The 15,025-nt window shown below is 39.6% G+C and overlaps 1 protein-coding gene across 8 annotated transcripts in view; it reads right to left on the bottom strand.

Annotated features, from left to right (window-relative positions):
* MID1 (midline 1) overlaps positions 1-15,025 on the bottom strand; it is a 241,882-nt gene that overhangs the window by 95,123 nt on the left and 131,734 nt on the right. Inside the window, exon 1 of one of the 8 annotated variants that reach the window (XM_069003730.1) lies at positions 11,199-11,316. The exons of 5 other annotated variants lie outside the window; for them this stretch is intronic. The gene's annotated coding sequence lies outside the window, so the exon portion shown is untranslated. Of the gene's footprint in view, positions 1-816; positions 891-11,198; positions 11,317-15,025 lie in introns of those variants that run through there. 2 more of the 8 variants (XM_069003746.1, XM_069003736.1) reach the window with 2 other exon arrangements.

The raw sequence follows: 15,025 nt of genomic DNA, 5'->3' as shown, positions 1-15,025 counted from the left end.
AAAAAGTATATCACATACATGCTTGTAGTAAGATTAATATAGCCACTGGAGCACACAGTACTGTAACTGAAATGCCCAAATGAAGATGAATTAGGTAGATGCCAAACAGTTTAGCCCAATTTTCTGGTGATCCTAACCACTAATACAAAAAAAGCCTCTAGACAGTAAGAAAGTAAAATACAGTGAGATAGTAAAATGTGTGATTTGCCTAGGAGGGTTTGTGTGTGACATGCATTTATCTGGCTTCAGGGATGCCAGCTGCCCATCCAGCCAGGGAAGCCGAATCCGGGACATTGTGTAAGTATGCACTTTTGTGTGAGTACTCTCTGCTGCTAAGACATACGAACTATGGCTTGCTTTAGTGAACTTATTAAGCCCCTGAAGTGGATTTGGATGAGAATCAATGATTTTTGAATGGAGGGCATGGGATTTTCTGGAGAAGGCAGCAGTACACCCCCATCACAGATCAACTGAAACTTCATTTTGCTTCCTTTCCTGCGCTCAGTGTTACGGAGAATGGTTTTGAAAGAATCGCCCTACGCAGCTCTCCCTGCCTAAACTCCCGTCAAGGGCCCGTCACTGCCGCAAGCAGACGGGTCAGTGAAGCAGAAGCAAAAGCTATGCTTCACACTCACAGAGCTGTACCTCTTCACAGTACAATCTATTTAAGCTTTGTTGCTCATAACTGAGGATGGCTTCAGATGGCACAGCTGCATCGTCTTTACACTGTAAAGTCATTGTTCTGTTGTGTGAACTCTTGACTCCTCCCCTGGCCAGGGAAAAGGACAGAAGGACAAGAATCCCCCACAAACAAACCTTGATTCATTAAGGGTGAGAAAAGCTCAGGGCTCATTAGCAGCCTTGGGAACCAAGCATGCTTGAATCTTCTGTACTTCATGACAATTAGTGTGAGGAGCGTTGTGGCAGTGACAGGAATGCTACCTATAACCCCAACACGAACCAAAGCAAAAAGGAAAGTTCAGCAAACAGTGGCAAGGTTCAAACTTCACCATTGGTATTTAGTCCTCCTTGCTGTGTGGGAAGAGCAGCAAGGCGTCTGTTCCAGAGGTATGCTTAGAAATTAGGATACTTTGTCTCTTTGCACTAATGCGTCCTTTTATTCTACCGAGAAATCTGAGCATTTAAAAAATGCACTGACCCCATCACCAAATTTGCTTTCCTGTATCTTCTGTGATGCTGATCTCATTTGAAGTAAAGTTCAGTTTGCCAAAGACTAATTCATTTATAGCTATCCATCAGCTGCCATAATTGCACGGTGCATCTGGTCAAAATTAAATGTCTGGAAATTTAATATAAGCAGGAAGACAACTCCCCTCTCATCCATAGCCATACAGCAAAGAAGAGATTAAAGCCTTTTCTGCAAATGAAGACCAGTTTGTCTTTCCTCCTCTTCACTCTCTGTCTCACAGAAGTCCCAGAAGATCAAAATCTCATTCATTGTTTGAATCCCTTCCACACCACAACTGTCTACCTCATCATCCCCTTATCCTGCAGGCTAAATGCTGCACTAGAAAAGGGAGAAGGGGATTTGGGCTTGGCAGGAGACAATATTTAAAAAGACAAACTAATCATTGCTCATCTATTGGCAGCCCTGTGAAAACCTGCCAGCCTTTCAGGTTTGTTCCTTAGGACCATGTTCAGAATACAGGGCTTTCTTCTATGCTAATCTTTCTGCACAAAATTCCTTCTGCTCCTCCATGTGCCAAACAGTTTCATTCATTTCATTTCCTTCTTAAAGCACTTTTTTTAAGCAAAGGCTTTTTTATAGTACTCGTATACAAGAGAGGTATAGATAAACAGCTAGAAGCAGCAGAAAAACATTTGCATCACTGCCTCATAGAAAGATGTTTGAATCACCATTGGGGCTCTACACAAATACCACCATCTCAATTGATGACTAACTCTAATCTATCTGACCTGAATGAGCAGCAGTTCAGCCCTAACTAATGCTATTCAGTATGAGCAAGGGTGCCAAAATCTGATCTCAGACTGTAAACATCTTGGAATAAGAACCTATCTTCCAAGGTAAACAAAGCTGAGCACACTGATAGAAACCAAAAAGTTACCTTTCCCTGTTTTCTTTTGCAGTTGCAAATAAGTCAAAACACACCATACCTGGGACTGAATAATGAATCCTTTGAGAGCCCCTCACCAAAGAGGGGCTGCATTTTCTGGACAATCAAATGATTACTCTTTAATCCACTTCAATTCTGCTTTCACTTTTAAATAGGTGCCTAAAGTACAGATCAGTGTGCTGATGATCTAGCTACAAAACCTTTCAAACTCACTGGCCCTTGCCTTAAGGTTTCATATTGAATTTGTTGGGTTTTTTTTCCTTGAGAACGGTAGAGAATCCACAGCTACAGAAAACTGGAAGACTAGGCAGAAATACAATATGCATGGTTTATATATGCATATGGTTGTATTCCATATTCGACTCAGCTCAAAAATTGAAAGGCACACAGCCTTCAGACACAGGAAGGAAAGAAGGAATTTCTAGTACACAATTTCCCATTAGCAAAAAAATGGAATTACTGGCAGAAAATTATATTATAACCAAAATGTCATTGAAATGACAAGTATTATTTTTCTACCTACAGGAGGTACTTTTAAGATCAGATATCAAAATAAAAGTGATTGTCAAAACAAATGTTATTTAAACAACAAAAATATACTTAAGTAAATTTGAATTTTTGACATCTCCCCAGGCACATAATGATTAGTTATGCAGTATGTTGTAAACATGCACTAAATGAAATCCCCAAATCAATCTAGTTCATTGCAAGACTTCTAGTAACACTAGTGGAATTAGCATCTCTGTACGTCTGGTTACAAGTATGACGTATTTTGTAGGTGGCATTAACACCATCATTTGCCGAGACATAGCCCAGCAGCAACAGTGGGATAACTTCTGAGATAACCGATTTAGGAAGGGAAAAAAAGTTGCTTCAGAGAAGCAATTGCAGCCAGAGAAGAAGGGAGTGAGAGTATGTTAGAGAAACAGCTCTGCGGACAAGGACAATGAATAAGGAGATGGAGGAGATGCTCCAGGTGCAGATTTCCCTGCAACCTGAAAGGAACTAGATGAATGTGTCTTTACACACAGATGGTGTGAATCTGCTTGCAGATAGGGCCAGGGACTTGGTGGTAGGGAAGTAAAAGGAGAAACCATCAGTTTCAGAAAACATTACTAATTGACATGGACTGCTGCTCAGCCAAGGTCTTGCTAAATTCCTGAACTTTGAGAAAAAGAACAAAGACTTAACAGAGCTACGTTATACAAAGGATGTGTGTGTGTTTGTGTGTGCATGTTAAGGGGAACATATAATAGGTGAGTTGGGAAGTCTGTACCTTCCAAGTGCCTTAGTCACTGGGGAAAGGGAGAGGCTGATGTGGCCAGGAAAATTAGGGTGAAAAGGAAGATGCATCCTCCAACAATTTGAGACACCCCATGGGGAAATGCCCTATGGCCTCTCCCTTTGTTCATGAATAAAGTTACAGGACTCCTCTGTCTCCTTTCTGGACATAAACCTCTCTGGCAATGTGAATTTTTCTGCACAAGCCCATGGTGAAGACCATGGTGAGGCAAGCTGTCCCCCTGCAGCCTGCAGAGGTTCATGGTGGAGCAGAGATCCAGCTGCAGCCCTTGGAGGACTTCAGAGCAGGTGAATGCCAAAAGGAGTCTGTGACCCTGTGGGAAGACCATGCCAGAGAAGATTCTGGCAGGACTTGTGACCCTATGAGGGATCTGTGTTGGAACAGCCTGTTCCTGAAGGACTGCACCCTGTGGAAGGAACCCACACCAGAGAGTTTGTGAAGAACTGCATTCTGTGGGAAGGACTTATGTTGCAGAAGTTCTTGTAGGAACTGCTGTCTCCTATGGGATGTGCCCCATACCAGAACAGAGAGGAAGAGTGTGAGGAGTCCTCCATCCGAGGAGGAAGGAGTGGCAGAAACAATGTGTGATGAGCTGACTGCAACCCCCATTCCCCATCTCCCACTGCTACTAGGGAGAACAAGGCAGAAAAATCAGAAGTGAAATTAAGCCTGGGAAGAAGGGCTGGAGAAGATGGTATTTTCTCATTACCCGATTCTGATTTGTTTGGTAAAAAGTTAAATTAATTTCCCCAAGTTGAGTCTGTTTTGCCTGTGACAGTAGGTGAGTGATCTCTCCCTGTTCTTACCTTAACCCATGAGCCTTTCATTATATTTATTCTCCCCTACTCAGCTGAAGAGGGGAGTAACAGAGCAGCTTTGGTTGGCACTTGGCATCCAGCCAGAGTCAACTCACCACAAATATAAAACTACACTTATAAATGAATGTGTCAAAAATTCTAGTATCTTGAGATCACTTTTGGTCGGTAAAACACTGCAGAATTCTCCTCACACTGAATAAATACCTAGCTATTACAATAAAGCTAGCAGGAAATGTTTTAGCATGCCCCACAGTATCTCCTGCTCTTTTTCTATTCCAGCTGGTCCTACAATGTTCAGGAAAGGTGAGAACAGAGTCTATCAGGAGTGGAAAAGCAGTGGAAAACAATGTCCTACAAAACTTCACTTTCCACTGTTGTAAAGGTGGAGCTCATGGCATGAATTAAAGCTGTTTCATTTCAATTGTAGTGAACTCAGTCCTGTTGTAGGAGGAAGCAGCTGTAGGCCATTTCAGAATTTTTAAGCATCTTACTAACAAACAACACTGGGCAAAAGAGTTGGACTTGTGACATGATCCAAAATTCCTTGAAAATTCTCTCTGGTAAAAATCACAGTTTGTAGTGGTTTGGTGAACTACAGCCAAAATATGCCTAAGCAAGCTTGAATAGCATTTTTCTTTGTCATGTTTTCTAGCAATTTACTGTGTTAAGACTACTATGGAATGGCTGCTACAGTAAGGCTATTTCAGCCCTGGTCCTCCAAACTCATATACAGGATGGACACAAGACCACCGGTTAATTTAAAGGTTGAACACCTGAAGATTAAGTATTTTTGTTGAAAACACTTGCCAGCTTTCTTGGATAGAAAATGAAATTTTTTAAACTGCCATTATACAAATATGAAAAGAAATTGAATACAAAATATAAGTATGTAAGTATGAAATGAAATAAAATGTGCTATGCATGCATGTGTGTGTCCATACATATACTTAAGCCTAGGATACATACAAGGGGAATTGCAGTCAACACCCACACTATTCCTGAGTAATCTATGGAATGCTTAAGCAGGTTACTACTGTAATATGCAGCTGTGGCTTTCAAAGTGGCAACATTTTTCTTAAGTGCACAATAAAAGTAAAGTTTTACATTTTTTTCTTGTCATAAAAACCTGCTACAGGCTATTAAAAAAACCCCAGCTTTCAATTTCTTCTGTTAACAGTGGAAAAAATAAAAAGAAAATACTATTATTTTTGCCTTTTTTGATCCTTTTCTAGGATATACACAAAATTGTCTGGGAAAAAACTTTTCTTTCTAACAAGTGAACGTGATTGTTCCACACGCCATTCAATCAATGTTTCAAATACAATCAAACCAATGAACTCCTGATAGCTCAGGTAGTCCCTAGTACATTATGGATTTAACCTTCTGCACCATAGATACTGAAGTCTGTGAATACTCATGATGCTAGCAACTGCCAGCAGCACAGCTAGTGAGATATTCATATAAATAGTGTAGTTTGTGTGAGTAGTGCAAAAAGAGCTAATAATCAAACATCATATTTTTTTCTTTAGAAATGTTTAATGGAAACTTCTACAACAGTAAAGAAAGTGAGCTGCACACACCCTGAAGCAAGCAAATACTTGTTTTCCCACTGGCTTTTATCAAAGCAGTGCGAATTAATAAATATTCAAAGGATAGTGTCTGCTCAACAGCTCCCGATATGCAAAAACAAATGTTCAGCATGAAAGAAAATTACTAGATCATCCTATTCATACATTTTCATTGACAGAAGAATGATCATCTGCCTTGTCTAGAAGTTACATGCAGTGTTTCCATAATGTTGAGATAATTGTTTTCAACATTTAAATTATATCCGTACAGCAAAAGCACACCTGCTATGCTGTTTGCAGTGATATAAAGTCTTGATAACATCCCTTTCTGGTTGAAACATATGCTAGTAGGAGACTATATTTTTGAAAAGATGAATCTTGTTATGTTATTCAGTGAGACAAGAACATCTCACAGAATTAAGGATTTTGGTACAACATCACATACTCCTTCTCAAGGGAGATAAAACAATAACTAAGGCTCAAAAACTAACAGACTAGAAAAGAAAAAGATCAAGTCCTCTAAATCCCAAAGCAACCAATAAGTTTCTGATTTAATATTATATATTGTAATATATTAGGTACAACATTACACATGTGCACATAAACCTATACTACTATACACTTGGAATGCTTTTTGGCCTTTATTTTTTATGTTTTTGCAACTCCTGTAGCTTTACATTCTTTAGACATAGGATTTAATATTTCCTCAAAATTCTTTAGGGGAAAGAATGCAATCAATTGTTTAATCTTTAGCACATGTGAATCAGCAATGACCTCCAATTAAATATATGGTTGACGGTCTGCTCCAAAAATATCCTCAACTAAATTCACACTCTTTCTTTGAGAAACTGGCATTTATTCTGGAGTATATCATAGCTATGTAAGTTCACATATCAAGTTCACATCTTGGTCTGGATACTGGCAGCATGGAAAACAACATGTGGAGCAAGCCTCAAAAACTTACCAAAGGGAACAAATTGCTGTATACCACACCAAATTGCTGTAGACCACACGATTCTTCCTACCTCACTCATTTCAAGCTAAGAGCATTCTCGATACAGATGCCACTCCACAACAAAAGGAAGGTAAAATAATTTTACCCACCCAAACCCACCAGTTTTAATAAGGCTTTGGTTGCATGGTAGAGCTGAAAATCTCCCACATTTCCCCAGCTTGTGTAATGCTTTAGGTGACATGGTACACCCTGATTTTTAACGTAGACAATACAGCAACAGCAATACTCAGAAATTATGTGTTCCAACACACTCCTTCTAGTCACAAGAGGTCACACACACAGATATGTTAGTGCAGCTTGGAAACACTGGAGCCATTAAGCTGCTGCGAGTTTTCAGAGGAGGTTTTAGGGTGGCAGAAAGAAACTATTGCATTCTCTTCCCACCAAGTTGTTCTGTGAATTCCTCCCCACAGCTCAGTAAAGGGATTCATGGATACTCCTTAAATTTGTAATTGTGTCTTCACTTAGATAATGACATTTTAAGTTCTCACAGAAGAACACCAGGGTATGCTTTCTTATCAAAGAGAACATTTAAAATAACATCAAGAAGAGTCCCAGGAACTGGTACAGGTATGAAGGTGTGACCTCACTACCACATAGAACTTAAATTACCTGCAATATGTATTTTTGATGAACTAAAGCTCCTTGTATTTATCATCACATTACAAAATACACGTTAACCTCTCACTGTTCTGTTCTCTGGTCCTCATATGTGATCCTCAAAAAAGCCTGTAAAAGATTTTTTACTTTTTTAAAGAAATGAACACACTTTCTCAGAGTTCTAGTCTGTAGATTTGCAAAGAATACAAAGAGATTCTGGCTATTGTAAAAAAAAACCCTCTACCATCTGACACTGAAGAGATCCTTCTAATTTATGCCTGCTGTACTCTCTGTACACTGAACTCCCTAAGATCAATGGTTTATTTAAAAATCAAGATTTTAATCAGGTCATTAGAAGGAGAAATTAGCTGTGAACTGTGGGAAGGTGGAAGATGAGGAACAAATTATATCTGTGCTCTGAAGGTTATCGGGTTTAGACCTCTGTCAGAAACCTGTCACCAGTGGAGGAAACACCCAGCTCAGGCTTCCTGGGCCTGAGAATAATAAAATGGGAACCAGCAGGAGGATGACCCCATCAGGAAGGAGAATCCTCACACAGGCCCTCACCAGACCCTGAGTCCTGCTCTGAGAGAAGTGGGGACATTTCCCATCCTACTGGTGTCACGTGGGCACGTTTCTGCCACCACAGCTTGGGGTACCAGGCTCCTGTTCTCCGTTAGCAGAATGATTTTTAGGAGCATTCTTTAGCTCTGTAGACCCAAACAGAAATCTGCAAGTACCTGGGAGCAAATCACTAAACGAAAAAATGAGAATCCAGTCCCTCTCTCTTGCTGCACAGTGGTTCCTAAATGCAGATGGTGACATTCATCTGAACGGGTCTCTACAGGGTGCCTTGGAAATCAATGGAAAGACATGGCCATCTCTAAAGCCATTTCATTTAAACAAACTGAGATTATCTTTAGTATTAAGTGATCTGTGCTCTCTGGATATGTTTATTTTATTCCAAGTATGAAAGGAACTTCAGAATCTAAGAAATTAAGACTTCATCAACTAACAAATAACTCTTTCCAGTGTTCTTGAGCCTGAAAAAGAGAAAATAGAGAATCTAACATATATTCTTTTTTATTCTGATGTGCTCAACAATCAGTTGTTTAGCCAAATTTGCTTCCAATAAATATCTTTGAATGTGCTTAATTTCTATTGTTCTCTAGTCAAAAATCCAAGAGGAGACACAGAAAACTGAGTCAAGTTGCAGGAGAATGATCCCAAAGCAACCTCTTTTCAGCTGACACCATTGAGGGGGGATTTTTCTGGATTTAGATAGTTCTGGTCCCTGCTGCATGCAAAAGGCATGTGGACAGTTCCTGAGAACCAGATGCACTAAGTCTTAAGACCAGCCTGCTTGACATGACAAACCTAACTTCAACTTCTGTATTTCATTCATAGTTTTTTTTGACAAAGTAATAGTTTGCCTTCCTATACTGCAGATCATGAACCAGGTCAAAGACCCCTGTCCTTCCAACTGTTCATCCCAGTCTCTCCTGCCATCTACTGCAACTTTCTAAAAGGTTTTAAAGGGTTAAGTTTCTCTCACTCACTGTACCAAGGAGTGTAGTAACAACTTTACTAGTCCTCTCCTCAGATTGCTTGGCATTACCAAATGGCAGCAATAACCCAAATATCCCAAAATAGTTAGGGCATGTATAAAATAGAGCATGATAAAAAATTAAGACCCTGACAAAAGAGGACACAAAATGAAAGCTGCATAATCAACTGAGAAGAGAAAGAAGTACAGAATTGTGTTTAGTGGCTAACAAGCTGTATTTGTTCTGTCCCCAAGACACCCAGGGGTTTGGCATCCTAACCCAACCTGTGCAGTGATGTACCACCCCTTCCTTAAACTGAGACACAAAGTCTTAGTCTTTATTCTTTCCTAATAAAACTAAATACTAAGAAGGTGACAAGGTTCCACCTAACCTCTCTTGAGGACTTCCTAAGTCATATCAATTGGTGTTTTATGTAAAGAGCCAGCAGTGCTTTACTGTTTACCAGAGACATGCCCATATGTTTTATTTCTTAAAGTGTTACTTTGCAGAAACATACCACAATAAACCCTGGTGATCTCAAATAGTTTCATCTATGCATTTACATCCTTTAAGAATGTTATCCTTTTAAGGCTTTTTAAAGATCTGAGACAAAACCGGTCATTATCCACAGCCGCGTAATATTGCCAGACAGTTTTTAGTAACCACACTGTGGCAAAACTTCATTACTTTAAGCTAAGAAATTAAGAGCAGCAAAGGGTGCATTGTATCAGCAATGCAATTTGAAGCCTGTGTTGCTGCTGTATAACAGCCAGAAGATCCAGTATCAAATTTATTCTCACTCTGAAGAGTGAAAGGTTGTCTTTCTGAGCTGTCACTATAGAGTGTCTTTGTTTCTTAGAGTCCCAGTTTCCTCCAGCCCCGAGATATGCGTGGTATTTGCTTTGTACAGCTCTTCTCTGTTCAAGGAGATCCTGATCCTGGGAAAAGCCATGCTGAGTAGCCTCATTAAATGAATGGCAAATGCTTTTTTTACTACCCAGCTATGTCTGTCCTCTGACAACACACACACATATGCATCCACACGCACACATGGACAGGATCCAGAACTACTTACTAGTTTGGTTAGACTATTTACTAGTTTACTTGACACCCCCAAAATAATTGTCCTGCAAATAATCTTCAGAACATCCTAAAAGGGAAAAGGAAAAAGCAACTAAAGTGAGCAATTTCTTCTGAATAACTGTACCAATACCAGCAAAAGGCCTCTCAAATAAAAGGTTCTCAATATCACTCACAAAATAGCTTAGTAGCTTTTAAGGGAGAATGGAAAAATAAAACAAGAGCTTAATTACATCCCTTTAGAATTTCTTCATCAATGACACAAAAACGTCTCACAGTTTATCTCAAAAAAAGAGAACAAATTGTAGATTTCCTGTCAGCTGGCAAGCAGGTCAGTGTTACTGTAATAACTAGAGTAGCACTTGAGAAAGAATTACTGGTATGCATCTGCACAGCTTCCAGATTTTTCTTCTAACAGCTTCATAAATACCTACTTTCAAACACCACTGAATGTCATCTTATCCTTTTCTCAGACAATTGCTTGTCGTGAAATATTTTACTGGGAAAATCACATGATGATTCTGTACCTGTGATCTATGCATGCTGCTGATTCTCCTAAATGTATGCTGCGTTTTGTGGGCTTTTGTGGATATAGAATTTGCATATAAAATAACCGTAGTGACCAGACCATCAGTCTGAGCATACTGGTACCAAACATGCGTCCTTTGAAAAAACACCACCTCTTAGCCATCATACTTGAAACATGTCACTGCTTTAGGTTAAGTAACTTCATCAGTTACAAATAAATAAATGGAATTTGAAAGACTTTACACAAGGAGTGAAGCAGGCCTCAGGGAATGATTGTATTTTTAAAATTTTTCTCATGTAAACATGTATCTCAGCCTTCATCTGTTATTTTAAAAACAGAATTATAATGTTCCAGATGTTGTTAACTCTGTGCAGATGCTAATGCCCCTTTATCTCTCTAACTGGTTTTATGACAACTAACAAGACAATAAGTCCTTGTTTGAAAACACAAGATGAAAAATGTTCCATTTTTTCCAGACTTCCATGTACCAAAAAGATAATTCATCACAGCAACAGAGCAAACCTCAACTCCTCCCTGCAACTGCTAAACACATTATAAAATACTTCCTAAATTACTTGCAATGGCAAGCATACACATATGCATCTGCTCCACTCCCAAAAAGCCACCCAGCCGCATACCCACCGCTGGATCTCGCCCTACATCTTCTGTGGGAAACATTGCTGCGGAGACAGGGACCACGCTGACCCTCTCAGGAACCACCAGCAGCCCAGCTGGGACAGGCAGTAGCAGCCACCACTGTCCCAGTAATCCTGTGGCAGCACTGACTGCGTCTGCAACTGCAAGACAGTTGTGGCTGAAACACAACAGGAAAATCTCCCCTACAATTGCAGGAAAACCCGCTCCACCTAACTGCCTCCGCCAGGATCTGTGCTCCCAAAGCCAGTCCTCCGTGCTGCACCCACAGAAAAACACCTCCTCTCCCTCCCAAGGGCCAGCCCTGGTGGGGTGAAGGCAGGAAGAAATGGATCTTCTTGCAGAGCATCCCAGCAAACCACCAAGGGCTGTGGTGGGACAGGGCTGACTCACGGCTTGGGTGAGGGCGAGCTTGGCTGTGGGAACAATTTTCCCAGATTTGGGCAGCACCCAGCCATATAATGGGAGGCTGGCTTGGACTGGCCAAACCTGCCATGCTCAAAAGGAACATTTCTAATCTTGCTGTTCTCCAGAATGGCAGAACTCTGCATGACAGACTTGTGGCAAATAATTATTTCACTTCTTTTTTACTGTTTTCTCAAATTATTCAAAAACATAACAGCACAAAGTCCAGCAGTTTGCCAAAAATGGGGGCAATTAGAGAGTACTTGTGTGAAAGACTTCTCTTCCTACAAACACTAATCTCTGAGATTCACCAGGTGAAACACAAGATGATAGCAGTTGCTTAATTTTCTTTTTTTTTTTAAATTCACTTTAACTTGTATGTAAGCAGCAAACTGCAACAGGAAACTGCAAATGCTTTACCAAAGTGCCCAGGAGGAATCCTGACTGAAGTCACACCAGACATTTGGTCTCCAACAAAGGTGCTAAAAAATCACACAAAGTGGAAACAGCAGGAAAGAATTGCTTCCTTGTGTTCTCCGTTTTTCATGTTGCAATGCCTTCTTTCATACAATGGTAACAAAACAAAGTGAAACAAAACATACCTCAGACATCTGAGCATAAGGTTGCATATCCACACTTGTCTTAGGTTTTCCTTCCATGAAAGAGCCTGCACTTTGTTCTTTTGAAGCAATAAGCAACTATTGTGATTATTTAATTTCCTATTCCTTTCATTTCCTTGAAACAATGGGCCAGAGACCTCATACAAATACATATTCTTCATAAGGTTTTTAAAGGTTTTAGCTGGCAACGTCTGTTAACTTGTGTGTGGAATAGCAGCTTCTAACAGGCGAACTGAGTATGTAGAAAGCAAGACAGATGTGCAGAAGGATGACAATTATTAGAACCCTTTTCCATGATATTAAATGTCCATGGATACCTTATAGTCAAGTTACAAGCAGCCCAGTAGAAGCCATAGCACAAGTCCTAGACAGAAGAATTTTAGATTCCTCAACACATATCCTGTCCTTGATCTTTCATTAAACAGCATCATGTAGTTTCTTTGGACTGGCTCTCCAGCCATTGTACTCATCCAGATGGCTTTGTGATCAACCAGCCCAAATGATTCTTGATTCTATGATTACCAGATGCTGTCTGCTGCTCTCTTTGTCTGCATTATCGTCTGCATTTTCACGCCCTTTGCTTGCAGACAACCAGCCACAGTCTGAAGCAGTTTCAATGAACAAACATTTTTTATTTAAATCTTCTTTTCTTTCAATCCTGAAAGTGATACCAATCATAAAAGCAATGCCAATTTCAATAATCTTAATTTTGCTGATACATCTGCCTTAAGTCCTGCATGTGTTTTACTTCAGTTTGAGGGCAACAGTGCATGTGTTACGATAGACAACAATGAGGGAGATTTCAGAACTTAGAGCTGAGTATCTCTATGTGATGGTTTGTCAGAAAAGGCTTCAGAGTACTTTCACTACTTATGCACATGTATGCACATATAGACATGTATGCAAGTGAATAATTATGAGTTTAAACCCACAGCCTCATAAAGTTGTATTTGTGCCACTGGTGATGCCAGCTTGTTTGAGTTATCATTGAAGAACATTAGCTTAGATAAAGAAGGCATCTAACAAATATCCTCTGCCACACTAATCTCCCTTCTTCCACTTTTGACCTCGCATGAACTATAAAATAGATGTCTTCTAGCCTTCCTCCTCTGCAATACCTATTGAAATTCATGAAAACCTCAATAGAGATGTCTTCAGATATGGAACTGGATTCTCATATAGCAGAAGGACTGAGATACATGACTGAATATAATCAAATTACCACAGTTTAACATATCTTTAGTGCTCAGAGCCAACGCAGCTGTGGATTTGCGTTCTTATGACACCTACCAAGAGCTTTGGTGAATTTTACAAAGGAAACAAAAGATATTTCAACCATCAACAGCTCCTTTCTGCTGAAAATTACCCCCTTCACCACAGAATCAGTAGATGAAGTGCTGAACCATACCTCGTGTGTTTCTTCACATGGTATAAACTACAAAAAATGATTGCATAAGGTGTGTATGATTGCAGTAAGTTACAGGAGTGAAAAGAAGCAGGTAGCTTGTAACAGTAATTTCTTAAAATATGTCAAAAGATTCACTACATATCAACTGGCAACGTCCCTAGCTCAAATAGGATGTGAAGAAATTCAGTCTAAGACTCTGAGCTAATATATTACTAGAGAAGTAAGTCACTGTATCTAAATTTAGTATAGCTTAAAGTTCAGAGTCTTAATAAAAATCCATCTATTGACCCACTGTAAAATTTTTCTTTCATCATGTGTGGGTTCTAAAATGATGTATTTCTGATGTCAGAGTCTCCAAAATGTATCTATTTGCTGTGCAGCTGCTGTTTCTGCCAAATTCAGAGTCAGCTCTTCATGGTAAAAGTTTGATCAGTGTGGTCCGGTTGTTTAAGAGAGCATTGAGTATCATACTTCGCATTCTGCACGCCTCACAGCTGTGCTGTATAGTTACAGTGTTATTCTGCTTACAATGCTCCTCACAGTCAAGAAACAGAGCACCTTAGGAGCTGAAGCAGATCAACAATAGAATAGAAACAAGCAAGTGCCCAGTTAGGTTACAAGAAATCCTGTTTCCACAAAATATTCAAAGCTCTAGAAAAAGAAAATATCAAGACTCATTGGGAGAAGCAACTTAGATGGGGCACAAAATCATAATCCAGTGTTAATCCTGAAATTCACTGACCTACAAGCATCTAGCACAGCTTTTTGCTGGGTTCCATCGTGTCGCTTGTAAGTCAGGCATAGAGACCTTGGTGAAAACAGTTGGACTTGAAAAATTGGTCCATGTTTTTTTAAAGAAAGCCAGAAAGTAAGATTTTTTTTCTTGCTAGTTTAGAAATACTAATATGCAGTTTCCAAAATCTCATTTTTACTGCCTTGTCTTCTGCCCTCAAAAGAGAATTCTCTATGCCACTCCTTCAATGTACAGAATAGAAGCACAATATTTCTTTTAAAATTCATTATTTGTGCAGTTTTATCTTATTTTGCTGGACAGGGAACATACATTTTTAGATTGATAGGTGCTGCTGCTGGACACTTATTCCAGTCAATCAATCCACTCTCTACAGAAAGCAGATGCCATAGTGTAGTATAATGGATCATATTGAAACTGTAATATTAACAAATGGAACAAATATGCTAATGTCTGCAGTTTGTAACTTTTCACAGGCAGGCACAATCACATAAATTACTTGTTCTATATAGCTAATCATAGGATTCTATGATGAAGAAAACCAACAGCAGTGGATTGGCTAAAAATAGTATCTCTCCAGTCTTTCTTCTCTTACCATATGGTCAGTCAGCACAGAGGGGCTCATCCAAAT

The sequence above is a fragment of the Aphelocoma coerulescens genome, chromosome 1 (genome assembly GCF_041296385.1).
Source record: "Aphelocoma coerulescens isolate FSJ_1873_10779 chromosome 1, UR_Acoe_1.0, whole genome shotgun sequence".
In the NCBI taxonomy this organism is placed as follows: domain Eukaryota; kingdom Metazoa; phylum Chordata; class Aves; order Passeriformes; family Corvidae; genus Aphelocoma; species Aphelocoma coerulescens.
This window is presented reverse-complemented; position numbering and strand designations above follow the sequence as displayed.